A 23,303-nucleotide genomic window follows, 5' to 3' on the forward strand; every position below is an offset into this window, starting at 1 on the left:
CTCTCTCAGAGAAAATCCTTTGTTCTGCCTTCCTGGGTCTGGGCTGCCCAGCCCCAGGGGGGCAGAAACCTGTCTGAGGGGTTGGCAGCAGCAGTAGCTGCAAAGGAGACCCCAGAAAGTTAGGTTGCCATTACCATGGCTCTATGCTCGAGACCCGGGGATGCATGGAATTTTCCCCCTAATACCAGAGTGGTATTGGGGTGACAATTCCATGAGCCTAGACATGTTACATGGCCATGTTTGGAGTTACCATTGTGACGCTACATATAGGTATTGACCTATATGTAGTTCACACGTGTAATGGTGTCCCCGCACTCACAAAGTCCGGGGAATTTGCCCTGAACAATGTGGGGGTATCTTGGCTAGTGCCAGGGTGCCCACACACTAAGTAACTTTGCACCTAACCATCACTAAGTGAGGGTTAGACATATAGGTGATTTATAAGTTACTTAAGTGCAGTGTAAAATGGCTGTGAAATAACGTGGACGTTATTTCACTCAGGCTGCAGTGGCAGTCCTGTGTAAGAATTGTCTGAGCTCCCTATGGGTGGCAAAAGAAATGCTGCAGCCCATAGGGATCTTCTGGAAACCCAATACCCTGGGTACCTAGGTACCATGTACTAGGGAATTATAAGGGTATTCCAGTGTGCCAAAGAGAATTGGTAAAATTAGTCACTGGCCTGCAGTGACAATTTTAAAAGCAGAGACAGCATAAAAACTGAGGTTCTGGTTAGCAGAGCCTCAGTGATACAGTTAGGCACCACACAGGAAACACATACAGGGCATACTTTATGAGCACTGGGGTCCTGGCTAGCAGGATCCCAGTGACACATAGGCAAAAACAAACATACATACAGTAAAAATGGGGGTAACATGCCAGGCAAGATGGTACTTTCCTACACATGGTGACTGGGACTTTCGTTGTTTCTTGACAGATTGCGATTGTTTGAAGCAAGACGACGAGTGGAATGAATGTAATAGGGGGTTGCAACCCTGTTCTGGTGACCAGTATAGGGAAAGGTGCAGAAGACATTGTGACGTGAAGGGTTAATTCGCTTGAGCCGTGTAGATGAGCGTGATGCCTGCTGAAACCCCCGAACAACGTGGAAAAGTTAATGATATTATTTTCAAGCTTGTTTGTCTAGGAGACTCCGTCTCAACCTTGAGAACGAGAGTACAGGGAGAAGATGGAATAAAAACAAGGCTGGGGAAGGGCAGAGCAGCCAAGAGACAAGTGCTGATAACATAGCTAGAAAATGCCAGAAAGAGATAGAATCCAAGCTTCGAGTTATTTAGGCACTGAAGTGCGGTTGAGGGATTTGAAGCTCGCTGATGGGGTTGTGAAAGCTGCCATCTTCAGACCCAGTGCTGCCTCCCTGTTTGCTGTTCAGAGACCGTGATGCTTGAGAGGGGGAGAGGTCCAAGCGGGCGGTAGAGGGCTTCCCAGCATTTCGTGAACTAAGTTAAGTTCCATACAGGGATGAAAGGCCTTTGTTTCTCTGCTCTATTATTATGATTGATTATTATGCTTGCACTGTGTTTATAATATGAAGTATTCAGCTTGTTTATATTTTGTTTTCTGAACATCGTAGTGTGAGCTTGCTGCAGTAACTGAAACATGCATTTTGGTATGCAGTTAATCAAAGCTAATATGAAGTATTCAGCTTGTTTATATTTTGTTTTCTGAACATCGTAGTGTGAGCCTGCTGCAGTAATTGAAACATGCATTTTGGTGTGCAGTAAATCAAAGCTTATCTGAAGTATTCAACTCATTTATATTTTGCTTCCTGAACATCGTAGTGTGATGCATTTTGGTATACAGTTAATCAAAGCTTATATTTGTCAATGAACTCTTTGCTTATATATACAGTATATATATATGCATAGATGCTCTTTGTAGTGTACTCATATATAAATAGAGGCTTTTCATTGCTATTCTTATTCTACTATTGTTGACGTACTAAATGCATACATTTACCTGAAATTCTAGTAAAGCTAAATTGTATTCATAGTTGGCGTGTGGTCCTTCATTGAGCGTCCCTATTGACTTATACCGAACAGGTGTCAACCAGTCACCTGGATAAGACACCTGGTCTGCCACGTTGTGGCATCAGGACTAAGCAACTTTTTTATATTTGTATATATATATATATATATATATATATATATATATATATTCACGTTTCAGTGTGTTTATGGTTTTTAAACTGTAGAGAGTCCACCCTGGGTCTCGAGAGACCATGACATTGCAAAATGAAAAACATGTATATTCTGTTTGGCTCTTAAGGGCTAGGGATTCAGGACAACTAATCCCTGCCCCTCTTTATATGCTTTTAAAAACATTTTCAGGACTCAGAGTGGATTCCAGGAGTCCTGTAATGGTAGCCTTAACCTTTTTGTTTATTTTGCTGCTGCCAATCACATCAATCAGGCCCTCATTATGACTTAGGCGGTTTTCGGGCAAGACCGCCATGCAAAATGTCGCCACCATACCGCCAGTAGTGGCGGAACAGCGACCGCTGTATTCCGAGTCACAAAGAACAAACTGCCCAAATACAGCCACAAAGCCAACACTACCAGGCCGCCCGACGCCGAAATGGTGACTCACCTACCACCAGCCCCGCCATGCCGACCCCATTCCAAGCCTCTATTACGAGTCAGTTTTTAGCATAGCGGCACATGTATGGTGTTAATCCAACAACCGCTGTAGTACAAAAAGGCACCACCAACAGTAGCCAACACCACACTGGACAGTTTGAATTCCCCACACCTGAAACACATACACACACACCTGCTCATGGTACCATATAATACCCCCCGACACACACAGTCCCTTGCGACTATAACAACCAGCTACAGAGACACGAGCCATGAAGCACACCCCATACACCACAAACACCTGCACATTGCATACTATGCACACACACTACCACAACCCACCAGTGCCCACATCCAAACACCCCCACACCACCAATCACCGTGCACAGCACACCCTCCACAACATGTCAAACCAGAAGCACCCATGTTTCACAGACAATGAGTTGTGGGGCATGGTGAATGAGATCATCAGAGTAGAGCCACCACTGATGGGAGTCCAGGTCCAGCAAACATCATTGTCCAGGAAAACTGAGTTATGGCAGAGGATCGTCGACAGTGTCAATTCAGTCTGCACATATCCACGCACAAGGGAGGATAACAGGAAGAGGTGGAACGACCTCAGGGGGAAGGTTCGTTCCACAGCGTCCAGACATCAGATCCCCCTCAAAAAGACTTGCAGTGGGCCCACCTCCTCCCCTTGACTTAACATCCTGAGAGGAGAAGGTCTCAGACATCATGCATCCGGAGAACCTCACTGGTATCATCAGAGGTCTCAACACTAGTAAGTCAACAGCACCCCCCCTCAGGCACCAACCACTCCTACCCAGCATGCCTATCCACCACCCACTACTTACCTCCACTACTCACCTATCCACCCCATCCATCACCACTGCAACCCCACAATCACCCCACACCCCTCCTATGCATGCCACACCACCCCTCTCCCACCACCCCCACACACTCCCCCTCCAATGCACGGATAACAATCACAATGTGAAGAACCACAACTCGCACAATGCATCACACCCCACTCAACTAAAATTAATGTACCACTTCACAGTGGAACAGCTGCATGGAAAACCATGTCACAACCTACTCCTACTGGTTGCTACAACTGCCTCCCAACACATGGCAATGACAGTAATGCCAACCACCATCCACAACCCACCATGGCACATAGAAACCATGGCACAATCCCCATACCCAAATCAATGCCTGCAGTGCTGCAGCTGTCATTGCCATCACTGGGAAGCAAATCGAGCCACTATATCCACCACCCCATTAAAATGACAACTACACATCCACATCCAAACTCTCCCTTTTTCCATCCACAGGTAACCCTGCCACTGCTACCCAGCAGAGGAGGCCACGGTATGACAGCTCTCCCCAGGGTGATGGCACTAGTGGATGTCTGGATGGGGATGAGTTGCCTGGGCCATCTGGGGTGACTGGTCAGTGCAATCCCTGTAGCCCCACCCTGGACACACCAGACTCACCCTCCCATGTGGCCACAACACCTCAGCCAGCCCCTCCTCCCCAAACCTGTGCAAGGACCTCACAATCAGAAGTGTGCCCCACAGTACAGGGGCCAGAGTCAAGGGCACACACCCTAGACAATGAAGGGCCTGGTGCTACCGGGAGTGGGCACATTGTGACGCAGGGGCCTAGGGACAGTGGGAGCAGATCAGTGGTCCAAGGGTCGGGGCAGCCACAACAGCTGAATGCCCAGGACGCCTTCACACAAATGCTGGCTGCATACCACCAAATCCAGGACATAATGGCCCAGATCCTCCCCACTGTGAAGGAGACCCAGAGGCCTCAGATTCAATACCATCAGAAGGCCATGTAGCAGTGTCAGACCTACAATGCCACCATGGCCTCCATGGCAGGGGTGCTGAAGGAACTCATCACCATCCTCTGTGCATCTCCCACCGGCAGGCTCCTTTCATTAGCCACATCCCATCTGAGCCCTCCACGTCAGCAGCAGCTAATGGAATGGAAGCCCTGCCACAGGAGCCTCAGGACACAAGCACCCCTACCACTGTAGCTGACGAGCCCTCACTACGTCCAACCAGATATCTGGCCGGAACTGATGCTAAGACCACCACCAGGAGGTGAACCCCTCCTGAACATTCTACCTTGTGTGTCACTGAGGCACCCTGTTAATTGTCCACTGTCATCTCTCTGTTCTTCCACGACAACCATACTGGGCCTCGACTACCCACAGATGGCCCAAGTATTCTGATGATCCCTCCCGCCATGACCTCAATAATCAACCCTTGCACTTGTACCTCCCAAATAAACACCATCGAGCACAGTTACTGCCTACGTCTTCATTGTCTTGAGTACAAAAGAGACTGCCATCAAATGTGCAACAATTAGCCCAATGTCCTGCAAATTTATGTGTAAGTGACAGAGGGGGAGCAATATGTAGCTAGGATTACAGTGGAGCAGGCAGTGGCTGGAGAGATGGGCCAAGGGAGGCAACAGGTGAGGCAGGGACCAGAGTGCACTATAATAATGTCCCGAAAGTAGAAGAAGACAGGGACATCAGTCACTGTAGGCGTCACATATGCCAAATCAACACACATGCACTGTAAGTACAGTAAGGCAAGGCTGAGATGTCAAGTCAAGGTCAAAAACATGTGGCCATGACAAACCCACATTCCCAAGACATACCTCCCAAATGGTCACTCCCTCACAGCTAACAGGGGCACATGTTAGGCAGCTCACACTGCCATGAAAGGTAATGCTGCACCACCTCCCAGTGTCATATGCCAGGACAGGATGCAATACAGAGGAAACCACCTAGTGTAGCACACATATTGCACTGGATGTGCAGTTCAGGGAACAATGGTCCTGCACATAGATGTCACAAGTGCAGCAACACAACAGGATGAGAATAGCACTGACCTGTGCACAATAAGAACCCAACTCATGGCCACATGTAACCCCCCTAACCCACCCAGAGTCAGAGCTCCAAAATCTCCAGTTATTCCAGACAGCAGGTGGTAGTATTGTACAATGCAGACGGTGGACAGAACACATACCATACATTAGACACATACCTGTTACTTACTGAACCAAAAAATTGCTAAAGACGTGGGCCGCTCTCCCTCTTTCCATAATTGGAAGATCCAACATTTTGAAGATGTGTATTCTCCCAAAATTCACCTTTTTATTCAACACTATTCCACTAGAGTTTAAGAACTGCTGGTTTAAAAAACTACAGGGGGATTTATCCTCGTTTGTATGGGCCTCTAAAGGAGTAAGGATCTCGTGGAAAAAGATGAGTAAAAAAAAAGAGTGGGGGGGCATTGCGTCTCCAGATTTCTTCAAGTATTATCTGGCATTTCAATTAAAAAACATTAGAAACCTATTGAATAAGAAGTCAGAATATGATCCGGCGTGGAAAGCCTTAACGGCACACCTCGAGGAAAAAGCAGATCATTTTCTATATAAATTCGGCCATCCTAAGTACTTCAAGAAGGTACGCTTGAAGACACTCAGACATGCATGCAACATTTGGATGCACTTTCGGAAGGTGCTAGAGATACCCTATTTTTGCAGCTCTTCCCCCATTTGGGATTCACCTGGCACTCCTGAATGCCTCACTGATAAATTATCAATTCCTTTGAGAGTGAGTGGGATTGTAAGATGGGGCCAGATAATGGAAGGACCAGAACTGTTAAGCTGGTCGACACTTTATGAAGGGACTGGAGGCACAGTCTCCAAATTCAAGTATCTTCAGATAGCTAGTTGGGTTAAATCGCAACAAATAGGAGAAATAGGAAGGAATATATGGGAAGGGAAATTAAACCAGAAAATCATTAATAAGGAAGTTGCTTTGTGGTACCATGCTCTGTTGGAAGCAACAAGGGATGGGACATCCCTTCCCTTGTCGAAGTGGGGGGGGATCTTTCCAACTCTAGATGTGAAATCTTTATGGAATAGGTCCTGCTCAGAATTGTGGTTCACGACCAGCCCGGCAGAGTTGAAGAAAAACCATTTGTTCACACTTCATAGGGTTTACTGGACGCCGGCCAGATTAACAGCTATCGGGAAAACTCAGAAAAACTGTCCGAGGTGTGGTGACGATAAGGCAAACGATATACACATGTTTTGGCAATGTTCAAAGTTGTGGGAATATTGGGAGGAGATAGGAAACACTTTAAAGATAATATTTAATGTGAACGTAAAATTGGATCTTTCTATGGTGGTGTTTGGGGTCAGTGAACAGGGTATGAATTATCAAAAATTGTCAGCACATCAGGAGCACCTGTTGTTTGTATTAATACTTTTGGCTAGACGAGAAATTTGTCGTAAATGGGTTGACCCCTTTCCCCCCCGTTCTAAGGATTGGCAAATATCTGTAAATCGAATGTGCATAATGGAACAACGAGGTCCCCTTTCTAGAAGGGATAACTTCTGGATGAACTGGGAAAATGTCTACCAATAGTATATTACTGTTTTGCTGTCTGGTCTCCTCCTCGTGCAACTTAAGTCCAATGATTAGTACTCCCCTTACCCAATACTGGGCGATGCTTTGGTTATGACTAGGTTTCATAGAAAATAGTATATCCTGGTTGATGGCATACGATTGGGAGAATAATAAAACGTAGACCAAACGGGACGACCCAAGGTTTACGTTTCCCCCGTCCGGTACCATTTTTCCTCTACCAAAGCATGGGTGATAATTATGAGGACGAAAAAAAAAAGAAAAAAAAAAAAAAAAAATACCTGTTACTTACTGGAAGTACTGTCGTATCAGTTCTCCTCTGGAGGCAGCTTCATCCTCATCATCTTCCTCCTCATCACTCCTCATGTCCCCTTCATCAGCCACTGGTACAGCTGCCACCTCCTCTGCATCCAGTAATGGGATGTGATGTCTGAGGGCCAGATTGTGTAGCATGCAGCAGGCAACAATGAACCAGAACACTTTCTGTGGTTTGTAGAGTAGGGTACTTCCAGAGATGTGCAGGCACCGGAATCTGGCCTTCAGCAGGCCAAATGACCCTCCTAATGACCTGTCTTGTCCTACCGCGGGCCTCATTGAGACAGTTTTCAACAGGTGTAGTTGGATGCCTCACAGGTGTCAGTAGCCAGGGAAGGTTGGTATAACCAGAGTTACCTGTGTTCACAGAGATAAGAGCCATGTCAAGACCAGGAGGGTGTAGTGCAGGTTGTAAAAAGTGTTGAGAGCAGAGGAGCACACATATGAAAGGATACATACCTATGAGCCAGGCCCAGTCCTTCTATATTGGTGCCATCATGTGTGGGACAGTGCTGTTCTGCAGAATGTAGAAGTCATACATAGACCCAGGGAACCTGTCTTTCACTTGTGTGATATATTGGTCAGTCAGACACCCCACCTGCACATTGGCTGAATAGAAGTTGTTCACTCCTCCTGGGTGGCACCAGGGTAATGTGGGTGCCATCTATGGTCCCTATCACATGAGGGAAATGTGCCAGATCATAGAAGGCAGCTTTGACAGTGGCCAAATCAGCACGATGTGGTAACCTGCGCATATGTTATAGCAGGGCACATAGGACATCCCTCAGGACGTTGCTGAACATGGGCTGTGACATCCCTGCTGCCAAACCCACTGTCATCTGGTAGGACCCTGAGGCAGGGAAGTGGAGGACTGACAACATCAGTACTGTTGGAGGGATGGCATTGGGATGACGAATGACAGGCAAGAGATCCGGCTCCAACTGAGTCACCAGCTTCATGATGGTCTGACGGTTCAGACGATAGGTGTGTATGACTGTCACTCTTCCAGAGTGGCAAGGTCGACTAGGGGCCTGCACACCAGAGCATTCCTCATCCTCAACCTTCTACCGTACCTACATAAAGTAGAGAGTAGAAGTCATGATGTGCGGCATTGACTGTGTGGACGTAGTTTAGCTGTGCACAGTTCACAAAATGTCACTCATGACGCACCTTAAATGCACCCTCAATACACATTGCACTTGTAAAATGGCAGCCGCCTGTCCTGCATGCAATGGACAGATGGAAGTGAGCTCATACCGCCAGCGTAACACGTCAAGGCGGTAGGCGATCTAAAGTGCCGTGCTAATTGGTTAACATGGTTGCCTATGGGAGACAGGATCCAATGATGCTCGCTGCCGGTGTTGATGGTGATGTCCTCAGCGGCCGTGACCACCATTTCATGTGCTCATGCTCACTTGACTCCTGATAGTTGTGCACGGAAGACCTCCACTGCGTGTGCTGCTGTGTTCTGACTCAGGTAGCCAAGATGCCACGTCCTGCAGGAGATAGGGCCCCAGCTTTCACCCAGGAGGAATTGTTGAAGCTCGTGGAGGGGGGGTCCTACCCCTGTATGGATAGTTGTATGGGTTACCAGAGCAGCAGGTGAGGCCAATATGACTGTCCTGTCAGTGAGCAGTGTTGGGAAGAGGCAGAGTGACTGGAGAATAGACATGGGGGAGGAGTCTGAGCCTACATGGATTGATGACATGTGAGTGTGGTTGTGAGATGTGTGCTGTCCACTGCTGTTACTGTGATGCCACTTTACATTACTTTTTCCTTCTAGCTGGGTCACTATGCAGGTCAGCGCCCATCAGAAGAAGGGGATATGGTGTGCCATCACCAAGCAAGTGCGGACCCTGGGGGTCCATGCCCGGTGGAGCACCCACTGCAGAAAGAGGTGGGAGGACCTGAGATGTTGGGCCCAGAAGACCGCTGAGGCCCAGCTAGGGACATCTACCCAATGTGGGAGGGGTACCAGTCAGACCCTGACCACCCTGATGGCCCGCATTTTGCCGGTGGCCTACCCTGAGGTGGATGGGCACATGAAAGCAGCACAGCAGCAACGAGGGGGTGAGTACACACTCTCACTTACAATATGTTCTACCATAGTGGCCTTTGGTGTGCACTATTGGGAAGCTGTAGCATGGGTACTAGGTGGATTCATGTCCACTATGGGTATTAGACAGCCAGGCAGGATTGGCATCATAGATGTGTGGCCATGCAGTCAGTAAATGGAGGAGCAGTTAGCTCTAATGTGGTATCTATGTTGTCACCTACTCCCAAGATGTGCTAGTCAGCATATGCTAACTGGATCATATCATCTGTGGTGTCAGGCCATTGTAATCAGTTGATACCAACCACTGTGCCAGGGGTGAATGTGGGGTCCTCAATCTGCTGCCAGGTACTGAATATGTAGTGAGGTAAGGTGGGCCAAGATGTCACTGTGCAGTTTGACTATGGCCTAGTTGGTATGCCAACTAGCCATGCAGGATTCTGTTGGTTCTGTAGTACAGGAATAGTGTCTTGCTACAGGCATGTGAAGAGGGCAGGTGTGGCGGGTATGCCTCTCATCATGTGCACAAATGCATCTGTATCAGCTTCAGCGGTGTAAATGTGCATTGCTGTGGTGTCCCCCATGGTGTTCCATTGTTGTAGCATGTGTAGGTGAGGGCATGGCCCGTCATGGTATGGCATCAGAAGATGATGTAATTACTCTGTGTGACTGTTGTGCTGGCATTAACCTATTTCACCCTCTCTCTCTCTTCCTCTTGCACCCACCCTACCTCCCTATCCTCCTCTGTCTTTGTGTGCATTAGCATCATCTGATAAAGGAGAAGAGGCCCCGGCAAGTGGGGATGCTGCAGCCAACGGGACCCAGGAGGCTAATACCAGCAAAGCCAGAAGGACCAGAGGGACGGAGGACGAGGGGAGTGCCATGGGGAAGACAGGATAGATGACAACTTCTTTGGATTCCTCCTCCGAGGGACACTCCTTGGTGGTGGCGGAACCATTTGGGACCATCCCAGCACCATCTTTGTCTGCCACCCCCTTATCCGCACCACTCTCTCTATAGCTCCTCACCCAGTTGCATATGCCCGCTCACCCAGGAGGGTGGGTGTCTTCTTCACCGCAGGCACTTCTGCCCCAGTCAGCCCTTCTGCCCTCAATGAGGAGGCTATTGACCTCCTGAGGAAATGCATTCCTGGAATGCAGGCATTCACTGTGCCCTGTCTGGCCTGAAGAGATCATTTCAGGCGCTGGCCTCCTCCTTGATGGCAGCTAGTGTCCCTTCTTCTTCAGTCCTACCTCCAGCTACCTGTTCCCAAACCCACATCCCTCTCCCCTCACCCATCCAGGGCACGCTTACTGACCCACGTGCATCCACATCAACGGACACGGTATGCAAGGACAAACAAAAGCACCACAAACGCCACCACGGCCATACAACAAACCACATTCAGATGCAGACAAGTGAACATCCACTCCCTTCCCCAACTCCCCCACCACCTCCCCTGGCAGTCACAACACCAATCACACCTGCAGTCAGCACCTCATCAGACCCAGATCCTGCCACATGTGCCCTCACTGACACCATCACCCCAATGTCAGACCCCCATACATGCACCCCATACACCATATGCACACACACCATGACAATCAACACCCCCACATGCAGCACATTCACCCTACCTGTAGACACTACCCCATAATTCACTCACACACCCCGCCATCTCCCTGCATCTTGTCTCCCCTCCTCCCAGTACACCTAAATGCCCACACTCCTCAACCCAACAGTCACCCAGCACATACATGGCACCCACCCATGCACCTACACCCAAGGGACCACCATGTACACACTTCACAACCATACCCTCTCCCTCCACTCCCAAACATCCTTCCCACAGTCTCTCTTGTGCCCCTAAGAAATGTTTCCTCACAATTTTTTTCCTGTTTTCCACCACTGTCCCAGTCCCTGTTCCCCCCAAGCACTGTGCAACACTTCCCAGACCCCTGCCTTCCACCTCCCAGGCATCCCATGGTCATCGCCATGCCCCTCCCCCTAAGACTTCCACCCCCACCACGTCCACAGTTACCCCTCCCAAACCCAAGGCCAAGCCCACTCCCTCCACTTCCAAGGCCAAGCTCAAACCCCCCCCCCCCTCAGCTAAACCAACACCTTCCAGGGGCAAGCCTAAGGAGCCCCCCTCCAAGCCCAGCCCAATGGACCCCCCTCTAAGCCCAACCATCCCTCCACCCCCTCACCTCTGAGGTGCCTGCATGCCCATTGATGCTCCTGCTCTGTGGAGGTCAGCACTTTGCAGTCAGGAGTCAAGTTGGGGCATGCTGCTGTGCCTCATGGGCTCGGGGTACTGCTGGGCATTTTGGAATGGCCTTTGGACCCCAATATATATAGTTGGTTGCTCATTTTCATTGTATTTTCAAAATATCTGCACCACTGCACCACTGGTGTAGATGGTAACAACCTTGTTGTGGCTTTCGTTCAACATGTATGCGTGGTGAATGTGCAATTTTGCATGTGTGTGTGTTGTATGTGTGTACTAATGTCCTTCCCTCCAGTGTGTGCTAGGCTGGTATACTTAGAGTTGGTGTCTTGGTCGGCGTCGCTGGTCCTAGAGGTCAATGGCCAGCAGGAGCATTCCCTTGCCATGGTGCCTGCGGATGTGCCTTTGTTCCTTAAGGTAAGTGTTCCCTTTTATGATGTTAATTTCAGCCATGCTTTTCATGGTGGTGAGACCACCCCAGAAATCCTGGCGGTGTGCAGCCTCATAATACGGTTGTGGGATACTGCCTGACCGTCGACCTGGAGATGCACGCCGCCGGCTGCAGCGGTCTGTCCACACTGGCGGTTTGGACGAAAACCTGGCAATGTTCTGCAGTTGCCTTCCTCCCACTTGTAATATGGCATTCTTCATCGCCGGGCCTGCAACGGTGCGACCGCCACCTCCACCACGGTGGTCTACTGACCGCCATACTCGTAATGAGGTCCTCAGTTCTATGGTACACCTGCGGACCTGATCAATTAGAATGAATTGTGTGTTGTTTTTTCCAGCATGGTTTCCATGCGAGTCCCACAGCAACAGATACCTATTAATTTTAAACCTAAATTCTCTGAAATGACTGAACAGAATAATATCAAATCACAATAACACACTTTCAGAAAAAAGATGAAACTTTTTGCCAACTTTTAGGTAATTCTGTTCAGTCGTTTTTTCTGTATAATTTTTTCTATAGAAATTTTATGGGAACAAGTGTTTTGGTACCCCTTCCTTTTCTGGCCTCCTTTCATGGATCACCCTGAAACTTTACAGGAAGGAGCAGAGGAGGATGGACGTTTTTTAGAAAGTTTGATGAAGATTGGTCATACAGCGACAAAGTTAATATAAAAAATAAAATATTCTTCTTAAGAAAGCCTCGTAAAGCAGCTTGATTATGTGGAAGGGCTGAGCTCGCTTTGAAGAAATGAAAAGAGAGTTCTACCTCTGCTTAATCATGGCTCGCCCACCTATTGAACTTGGATGTCTGGAGGGAGTGGGCTCTCCATTAAGAGTATTTCAGAGAGGACAAGCTGTGCATAGTAGGGACTAACCCATGTAATGGAGCTTGGTTATCTGAAGGGAGCCGGCTCTGAACCCTGACTGTACGTAGTCGAAGCTTGCCCCTTTAGTGATGCTTGGGTCTCAGAAGGCATGGGATCTACACACAGTCTGCACACTGAGGCCGTCATTATTAGTGTGGTGGGCAGAAAAGGCCAGTGCAGTCTCCTTCCCAATAGCCCTATTATGAGTTTCCACTGGACCATTGGTGTGAAACACAGTTTCCGCCTGCTGGCCCAGTGGGAAACGCACAACAACATTGACGCCGGCTCGTAATACCACCTGCGGCAATGCTGTTTTGCATGGGTGCTCTAGCACCCATCGCACGAATCACTTTTTGTTGTGCACTGAATATTTTGGGCTGATTCGTCAATCGGGGGCCGATTTTTCCAAGCTAATTCCCATAGGATCTTTAGACACGTCTACAGCCCAAACCGTTTCATGGAATTACACCAAATTTGGCAGAAAGGTAGCTTTGGTACACAGATTGTGTAAATCCATTTAGTATTTTTTGATAAATTTAGGAAAATACAACTTTGTATATCTCTGGCCGCAACGACTTCACAATTATTTGCGGATATTTTGCGAAAATGTTAGAATTTCTGTGAATGTGTGCGCATAATGAAGCATTGCAATTGGCTGACCGCAATCCGTCTGGAAAGTAGTGACCGTCCTTTTATTTCACAAGACACGGTCCCCAGGGATGGAAATCATAATTGAAAGGGGTATGAGGGTCAGGGTGAAGGTACCCTGACCCCAGGGGTGTGATATAGGTTTGTTTCAGGGGCAAATTATGAGTTTAAAAAAACTTTTTGTTGCTTTGCATGATATTCACACAAAAAATCTAACATTTTCGGGATTTTATGTGAATTTTTCACAAAATAGTTGTAAATGCACCCATACTGCCACTCACACACCCACAACACTACTCACACACCCACTCACAGTCACACAGCGACCCACACCCACTCACAAACTCAATTACACACCCATAAAACCACTCACACTCCCATGCAGCCACTCACACACCCACTCACAGAACCACACACACAGCCATGCCACACACCAACTCACACACCCATGCAACCACTCACACACCCATACAGCCAACCACACCCTACTCAAAGACCCACAAAATCACTCACACACACCCGCACAGACCCACACAGCAAGTCACACACACACTCACAAACCCACTTAAACACCCACACAACCACTACACCCACTCACACACCCATACAGCCAATCACACACCCACTCAAAGACCCATAAAACCACTCATGCACCCACTCACACACCTCTAACACATTCACTCACACATCCATGCACACACACACACACACAACCACTTGCACACCTTCACAGTCTTTCACACACCTAATCACACACCCACTCACATACCCACACACCCACTTACACAGCCACTCATAGACCTACAAAACCACTCACACCTGCACAACCATTCACACACCTACTCAGACACCCACACAGCTACTTTCACACCCACTTACACAGCCACTTACATGCCAATATAGCCACTCACACACCCAGACAGTGAGTCACACAGCCACTCACACACCACACACAGATTGTGATACACTTATAGAAATTGTAATAGCATATGTTTGTATTAAGGGGCAGATTTATGGAAACTTGCACTGCACCAAGTGCAGCACCACTTTCCCTGCACCTCTTAGCACCCCATGCCGCCACCATGTGTGCGCCATATTTAAAATATGGTGCACCATGGTGCATGGTGCAGGGCAGGGGTCAATAGAGTCATTTTTAATGACTCTATTGATGTACTCTGCGGAAGTAGCTCCAAACTGTTGGTGCTACTCCTGCAGAGTACATAGGGGCCCATTCTAAAGAATGGAAGCCCCCTTTTAATGCCTGCTCTTTAGCAGGCATTAAAAATGCCGTAATAAATGGCGCAAGGAAATCCAATAGATTTCCTTCCACCACTTTACCGGCTCCCCTAATGGGGAAACGCCCCTTTGCATACATTATGCCTGGCGCAGGCATAATGTAGCACAAAGGGTTACAGGGTGGCGCAATGCATGCATTGTGCCACCCTGTAAATACGGCGAAGGGATTTTGGTCTTGTTGGACCACATTAATGTCAAAATAAAACACGTAAATATGCCCCCCAAATGTTGTGTTTTTAGTATCGAATGAGTGCGTGTGGTTGGGAATCGATCCGCTGACCTGCCCTGGTTCATCCTGCAATATAACTGGCAGACCCCTTATTTGTTGAAAGATTTGTGGTGGATCCACCGATCCTTAACTTGAAAAAAAGACTTGGGCCCATATTTATACTTTTTTAGTGCCGCATTTGTGTCATTTTTTTACGAGTAAGCGGCACAAACCTATAAAATATAATTGTTTTGTACGTTTACACCGCTGTTGCATCAAAAAACGACGCAAATGCGGCTCTAAAAAAGTATAAATATGGGCCTTGGTGCACTGTATTTATAGAAAGATTGTATAAGTTACCTTGCCTTAATTTTTAATTTTTAGTTTCGAAATATATAATAAGAATGAATGTGCAACTAAAATGTGTTTATAAATTTGTGAAAATGTATATTAGTAAATTGAACTTCTGGATCAAATTGTAGTACAATTTATTAAAAGAAAAACTGGTGAAATTCACAAAAAAAAAACTAAGGCTACAGGGATGTTATAGTTAGGACATAGCATTAAAAACCCATAAAAATTCTATTAAAAAACGAAGGTTACAGGGACGTTATTGTTAGGTTCCGATTTTACACACATGAAAGCATAGAAATTCAGCATTTATGAGTGATGTAATATGTGAGGTCATAAGCAGTGTATTGTGGGGTTGTAAATTATAATTAGCTCAGGCAATTATAAATGCTGGATTTTTAAGGGTTTGTTTGTGTAAAATCTGAACTATGACAACCCTTTAATCTTTGTTTTTTTTTGGTGAAAATATATATATATATATATTCTTCCTTCACATCACGGTTGCCGGCGTGCACATGCAGAAACCTAAGCTATGCTCTTCTGAAATTAATAAAGAGATCATCACTCTGGTAATTTCTTCAAAATGCAATTCAGTTTATTTGGCTAAGGCATGATCAGCATTGTTCATGACAGCGACGCTATATTAATTCATTGTTTCAATACCTTGCCATATGTCAATTCAAAGTCATTAACATAAATGAAGGACAAAAACAGACTGAAAACAGGATAAATCATCATGGAATAGGCAAATGTCTCATTGAAATTCTAGTATTATTTCAAGTGCTTTATGTACAAAACAATTACATTGCACAAGTAGTGAACAACGAGGTACTTTTAACATTTTATCTCACAATCCTTGTAATCATACACATTTTACATTCTCCATAATCGCAACCCCGATCAAATTACCCACGGGGCGATGTGGCGAATATGTTTTCCAGATAGTATCCGACCCACTAGAAGGACAATTGCATTGATGATGAGAAACTGCACTTGTGTGCTTCAATAAGTTTGTACACCATTGGGTGTTGGAATGATGCTTTATTATTTTTATTAGTCTTATCCTACTTGGGATGCTAAATAGGTTGAGATTATGGCAAATGTAAAATGTGCATGAGTACAAGGATTGTAAATCAACATGTTAAAAATACCATGTTGTTCACCGACTACCTGTGCAATATGATGGTTTTCTAATATGAGCATTTCAATGGGATGTTTGCCTATTCTGGTATGTTCCACTACATTTCTGTTTTACGACTAAGACAGTCTCGTTCAAGGCAGCACCATGAAAGATGCCTGTGTATCGTGTGTTTTTTTCTTAGCTGAAACCCTGTTTGGGGCATTGGGATTTATTGTTTAGATGAACAAGTGACCTCACTCAAGCCTCCTGTTCTCCACTGCTAAGTGTATAGTTTCTGTCTATACTAGCGTGCTCCTGTCTTTCATTTGACTTTAGGTAGATGCTGGACGATTAGGGTAAGGGCTTATTGTTATGTGGCTGACAACCAGCCACATAACAATGGTCTACTTGCATGAGACTTTCAGTTTTAAGTGTGTTCTTAGAGAGACAGGGATTATTACATGCTCCCTTTAAGTGAAGAATTCTCCAAAATTGCTGCATTTCATCTATTACACATAGAGGTTTGTTTCACTCCCCGACTCAGTTACGTGCACAGTCACCTTGCGCAGCTAGAGGATTGTAAATCAAGTAACAGGAAAGTGGGGTGCCAGAACAAAGATGTTTTCACTACAGAGAGTGATAAATGGCGTCTTTTTCACTTTTTTAAAGTTAAATTAAGTTTAAAATATGCAGTTTATTGAAAGGAAAGATACCAATATTTATGGTATTATTACTTGGTAATATTCATAACAAAGCACAGCATAATTATAAGCATAATAATAAATTGAAATACCAAATTAGGTCACCTACAGGGAGAAATAAAAGAAAAAGTAGGAATATGAGAAAGAGAAAGCCAAAAGGTAAAAAAAAAAGGATCATAACACTGTATCATAGTAGAGTTACATAAAAACAATTTTAATGATTTGAAGTGAGAAAGGAGAAAGTTAATGTAGCATGGTAACACTGAAAGTATTAATACTGTACACATTATAATGACGTTAGTAAAAAATCACTGAGGAGGTTTAGTGTAGGTGTAGGAGGCTGGCCTGGTTTATAGTGGGTACCTGATGGTACTTACACCTTGTGCCAGGTCCAGTTATCCATTATTAGTAGATTAGTAGTGTTCTAGCAGCTTAGGCTGATAGAGGTAGCTATAGCAGAGTAGCTTAGGCTGAACTAGGAGGCATGCAAAGCTCCTACTATACCACTTATATCATATAGCACTATATCATAAGAATCACAATACTCAGAGTTACTGAAAATAAAGGTACTTTATTTTAGTGACAATGTGCCAAAAAATATCTCAGAGGATATACTCCCTTAGGAGGTAAGTAAAATATACAAAATATACACAGAAACCAAAATCAGGTAAGTAAACAGATAGAAAAGTAGTGCAAACACTGTAGAATACATTAGGATGCAATAGGCCTAGGGGCAACACAAACCATATACTAAGAATTTGGAATGCAAACCACTTAGGGACCCCAGGCCTAGTGTAGTGTGTAGAGGGTCACTGAAGATGGATTCCTGGACCTGAGGACCTGTAAAGGAAGGGATGTAGGAAAGTAACATTTTGCCTGGCATGTTACCCCCATTTTCACTGTATGTATGTTTGTTTTTGCCTATGTGCCACTGGGATCCTGCCAGGCAGGACCCCAGTGCTCATAATGTATGCCCTGTATGTGTTTCCTGTGCGGTGCCTAACTGTATCACTGAGGCTCTGCTAACCAGAACCTCAGTGTTTATGCTCTCTCTCTGATTTTAAAATTGCCACTGCAGGCTAGTGACTACTTTTACCAATTCTCATTGGCACACTGGAACACCCTTATAATTCCCTTGTATATGGTACCTAGGTACCCAGGGTATTGGGGTTCCAGGAGATCTCTATGGGCTGCAGCATTTCTTTTGCCACCCATAGAGAGCTCAGACAATTCTTACACAGGACTGCCACTGCAGCCTGAGTGAAATAACGTCCACGTTATTTCACAGCCATTTTCACTGCATATAAGTAACTTATAAGTCACCTATATGTCTAACCCTCACTTGGTGAAGGTTAGGTGGCAAGTTACTTAGTGTGTGGGCACCCTGGTACTAGCCGAGGTGCTCCCACATTGTTCAGGGCAAATTCCCCGGACTTTGTGAGTGCAGGGACACCATTACACGCGTGCACTTCATATAGGTCAATACCTATATGTAGTGTCACCATGGTAACTCCGAACATGGCCATGTAACATGTCTAGGATCATGGAATTATCACCCCAATACCATTCTGGTATTGGGGGGACAATTCCATGCATCCCCGGGTATCTAGCACAGAACCCAGGTACTGCCAAACTTGCTTTCCGGGGTCTCCACTGCAGCTGCTGCCAACCCCTCAGACAGGTTTCTGCCCCCCTGGGGCCTGGGCAGCCTGGTCCCAGGAAGGCAGAACAAATAATTTCCTCTGAGAGAGGGTGTAACACCCTCTCCCTTTGGAAATAGGTGTGAAGGGCTGGGAAGGAGTAGCCTCCCCCAGCTTCTGGAAATGCTTTGATGGGCACAGATGGTGCCCTCTCTGCATTAGCCAGTCTACACTGGTTCAGGGATCCCCCAGCCCATCTCTGGCGCAAAACTGGACAAAGGAAAGGAGAGTGACCACTCCCCTGACCAGCACCTTCCAGGGGAGGTGCCCTGAGCTCCTCCAGTGTGTCCCAGACCTCTGCCATCTTGGATGCAGAGGTGTTTGTGGCACAATGAACAGCTCTGAGTGGCCAGTGCCAGCAGGTGACTCCAGAGACCCCTCCTGATAGGTGCTTACCTTTCTCAATAGACAATCCTCCTTTCTGGGCTATTTAGGGTCTCTCCTCTGGGCTATGCCTCAGATAACGAATGTAAGAGCTTACCAGAGTTCCTCTGCACTTCCCTCTTCGACTTCTGCCAAGGATCGACTGCTGACTGCTCCAAGACGCCTGCAAAACTGCAACAAAGTAGCAAGATGACTACCAGCAACATTGTAATGCCTCATCCTGCTGGCTCTCTTGACTGTTTCCTGGTGGCGCATGCTCTGAGGCCTGTACGCCTTCACCCTGCACTGGAAGCCAAGAAGAAATCTCCTGTGGGTTGACGGAATCTTCCCCCTGCTAACGCAGGCACCAAACTTCGGCATCACTGGTCCTCTGGGTCCCCTCTCATCCTGACGAGCGTGGGCCCTGGAACACAGGAGCATGGTGCAAGTGTCTCCCACAGTCCAGTGGCCCTTCTGTCCAAATTTGGTGGAGGTAAGGCCTTCCCTTCCCATGCCAGACAGTAATCCTGTGTACTGCGTGATCTGCAGCAGCTCGGGCTTCTGTGCACTTTTCCAAGACTTCCTTTTTGCACAGCCTAGCCTGGGTCCCCAGCACTCCGTCCTGCATTGCCCAACTTGCTGAGTTGGACTCTGACATCGTGGGACCCTCCTTTGTGACTCTGAGTTGACCGTTGTCCTCAGATTTTCTAAGTGCCTGTTCTGGTACTTCTGCAGGCGCTGCCTGCATCTGTGGGGGCTCTCTGAGTTGCTGAGCGCCCCCTCTGTCTCCTCCTCCAAGGGGCGACATCCTGGTCCTTCCTGGGCCCCAGTAGCACCCAAATTTCTCCACCATGACTCTTGCAGCTAGCAAGGCTTGTTTGTGGTCTTTCTGCGTGGAAATAACTCTGCATCCTCCAGCACACCGTGGGACATCTTCCATCCAAAGGAGAAATTCCTGGCACCTTCCATTGTTGCAGAATCTTTGGAGTCTTCCACCCAGAGGCAGCCCTTTCGCACCTTCATCCAGGGTTTAGTGGGCTCCTGCCCCCCCTGGAAACTTGCGTGACTCTTGGACTTGGTCCCCTTCCTTTACAGGTCCTCAGGTCCAGGAATCAGTCTTCAGTGTTTTGGTAGCAGTTGTTGTTTTTGCAGAATCCCCTATCTCGACTATTCTGTCTTTCCGGGGTGGTAGGGTAACTTTACTCCTACTTTTCAGGGTCTTGGGGTGGGGTATTTCGGACACCCTTACTGTTTTCTCACATTCCCAGCAACCCTCTACAACCTACCATAGGCCTGGGGTCCATTCATGGTTCGCATTACACTTTTGGAGTATATGGTTTGTGTTGCACCTAGGCTTATTTCTACCTATAGCATTCTATTGTGATTCTACATAGTTTGCACTAATTTTCTTACTGTTTCTTAACTGATTTTGGTTTGTGTACATATAATTTGTGTATATTACTTACCTCCTAAATGAGGGTATCCTCTGAGATACTTTTGGCATATTGTCACTAAAATAAAGTACCTTTATTTTTAGTAACTCTGAGTATTGTGTTTTCTTATGATATAGTGCTATATGATATAAATGGTATAGTAGGAGCTTTGTATGTCTCCTAGTTCAGCCTAAGCTGCTCAGCTTTAGCTACCTCTATCAGCCTAAGCTGCTAGAAACACCTCTATTCTACTAATAAGGGATAACTGGACCTGGCACAAGGTGTAAGTACCACACGGTACCCACTATAAGCCAGGCCAGCATCCTACATTGGTGGCAACGGTGGGATAAGTACTTGTAACTGCTTTACCACTTTGTCATTTGGTGCTTTTCATAAGAAAAACACATACCAATTATTTCAATATATGTACATTGAACCAAAACAGTTTACTGTTCTGCTCTAAAACTTTCTACTAAGTTTCAGAAAAGTTATGAAAACTTTTTAAAGTTTTCTAAAAGTTTGAAAAAGTTTTTTCTCTGTACTTTCAAAAGCTCTAAAACTTTTTCTCTCTCTCTGTCTTAAACCTTTTCTACCAGGACTTCAGTAGAGCCCACTCCCAAAATTGTTCAAGCAACCTATGAGAGTTTAAACTATGAACGTTTGAGGGGTCTCTGCCTGGAAAGAGGTTTAAACATTAGTAATCCAACAAAATAGTTTCTCTTTAACATGCTCTTAGAAGGTGACCAGAACCAGTCTGGCCCATCTCAGGAGAAAGAGGTAGGAGGGGAAGCTGCCCAGTCAGACTCAAAGGAGTTCCCTGAAGATGCTGGGGAGGGTTCTTACAAAGACCTGATATCTAGCAGGCCACCTAGTGACACTGGTAGTGGGAGAGGTTCACACATTAGTAGGGCATCTTTCACTCCTAGAGGCCAGGTTACTAGGATCCAGCCAGTTAGGGACAGGTCTCTCTCTGCTAATTCCCAAATCTCCTCTGTATCCAAACATTCCCAAGCCTCCCACCCTGAGGATAACTTAATGGAAAGGGAACTCAGAAAGCTGAGGTTGGAAGAGACCAGACTGAAGCTTAAACAGCAGCAGCTGGCCTTAGACAGGGAATCCCTAGATGTAGAGAGGGAAAGACAGAGAATGGGGTTAGTTCCCCATGGTGGCAGCAGCAGTGTTTCAGATAGTAATCCTGTTAGAGAGCAAGATTCCAGAAACCTGCATAAGATAGTCCCCCCTTACAAGGAAGGGGATGACATTAACAAGTGGTTTGCTGCACTTGAGAGGGTCTGTATGGTACAGTTGGTCCCTCAAAGGCAGTGGGCTGCTATCTTGTGGCTATCGTTCACTGGAAAGTCTAGGGATAGGCTCCTTACTGTCAGAGAAAGTGATGCCAATAATTACAAAGTTTTGAAGGATGCACTCTTGGATGGATTTGGCTTAACCACTGAACAATAAGGGATTAAATTCAGAGACACCAGAAAAGAGTCCTATCAAGACTGGACAGATTTTGTTGACTATTCAGTGAAGGCCTTGGAGGGTTGGTTACATGGCAGTAAAGTATCTGACTATGAAAGCCTGTATAATCTGATTCTGAGAGAGCATATTCTTAACAATTGTGTATCTGATTTGTTGCACCAGTACTTGGTAGACTCAGATCTGACCTCTCCCCAAGAATTGGGAAATAAGGCAGACAAATGGGTCAGAACAAGAGTTAACAGAAAAGTTCATACAGGGGGTGACAAGAATGGCAAGAAGAAGGATGATGAGTCTTCAGACAAGGGTGGGGACAAAAGTAAACATTATGAGTCTTCATCAGGCCCACAAAAATCCTCTGGGAGTGGTGGGTCCAAATCCTCTTCAAACAATCAGAAAAAGCGTTGGTGTTATTTATGTAAGGTAAAAGGCCATTGGGCAAGTGATTCCACTTGTCCAAAGAAAAACACCAAACCTCCCACCACAAACCCAACTGCAACCTCTAGTGCTCCTAGTAATAGCAGTGGTGGTGGGAAATCTACTACAATCCAAGTGTGTAGCTGGGCTCACTATTGGTAATGTAGTTGGGGTTGGTCTTCTTAGGGAGACCACAGAGGCTGTTTTAGTCTCTGATGGTGGCATTGACTTTGCCACCTTGATTGCTTGTCCCCTTAATATGGATAAGTACAAGCAACTACCCCTAATCAATGGTGTTGAGGTTGAGGCCTACAGGGACAAAGGAGCCAGTGTAACTATGGTGATAGAAAAACTGGTCCACCCTGATCAACACCTACTTTGTCAGCAGTACCAAGTGACTGATGCTCATAACAACACTCTTAGCCACCCCATGACTGTTGTGAATCTCAAGTGGGGGGGGTACTGGTCCAAAGAACGTTGTGGTAGCCACTTTAATTACCTGTAGATTGCTTACTAGGCAATGATTTGGAAACATCAGCTTGAGCAGAAGTGGAGTTGGAGGCTCATGCAGCAATGCTGGCCATTCCTGTGCATATTTTTGCTTTGACAAGGGCTCA

The sequence above is a fragment of the Pleurodeles waltl genome, chromosome 9, assembly GCF_031143425.1.
Source record: "Pleurodeles waltl isolate 20211129_DDA chromosome 9, aPleWal1.hap1.20221129, whole genome shotgun sequence".
NCBI classification, from domain to species: Eukaryota; Metazoa; Chordata; class Amphibia; order Caudata; family Salamandridae; genus Pleurodeles; species Pleurodeles waltl.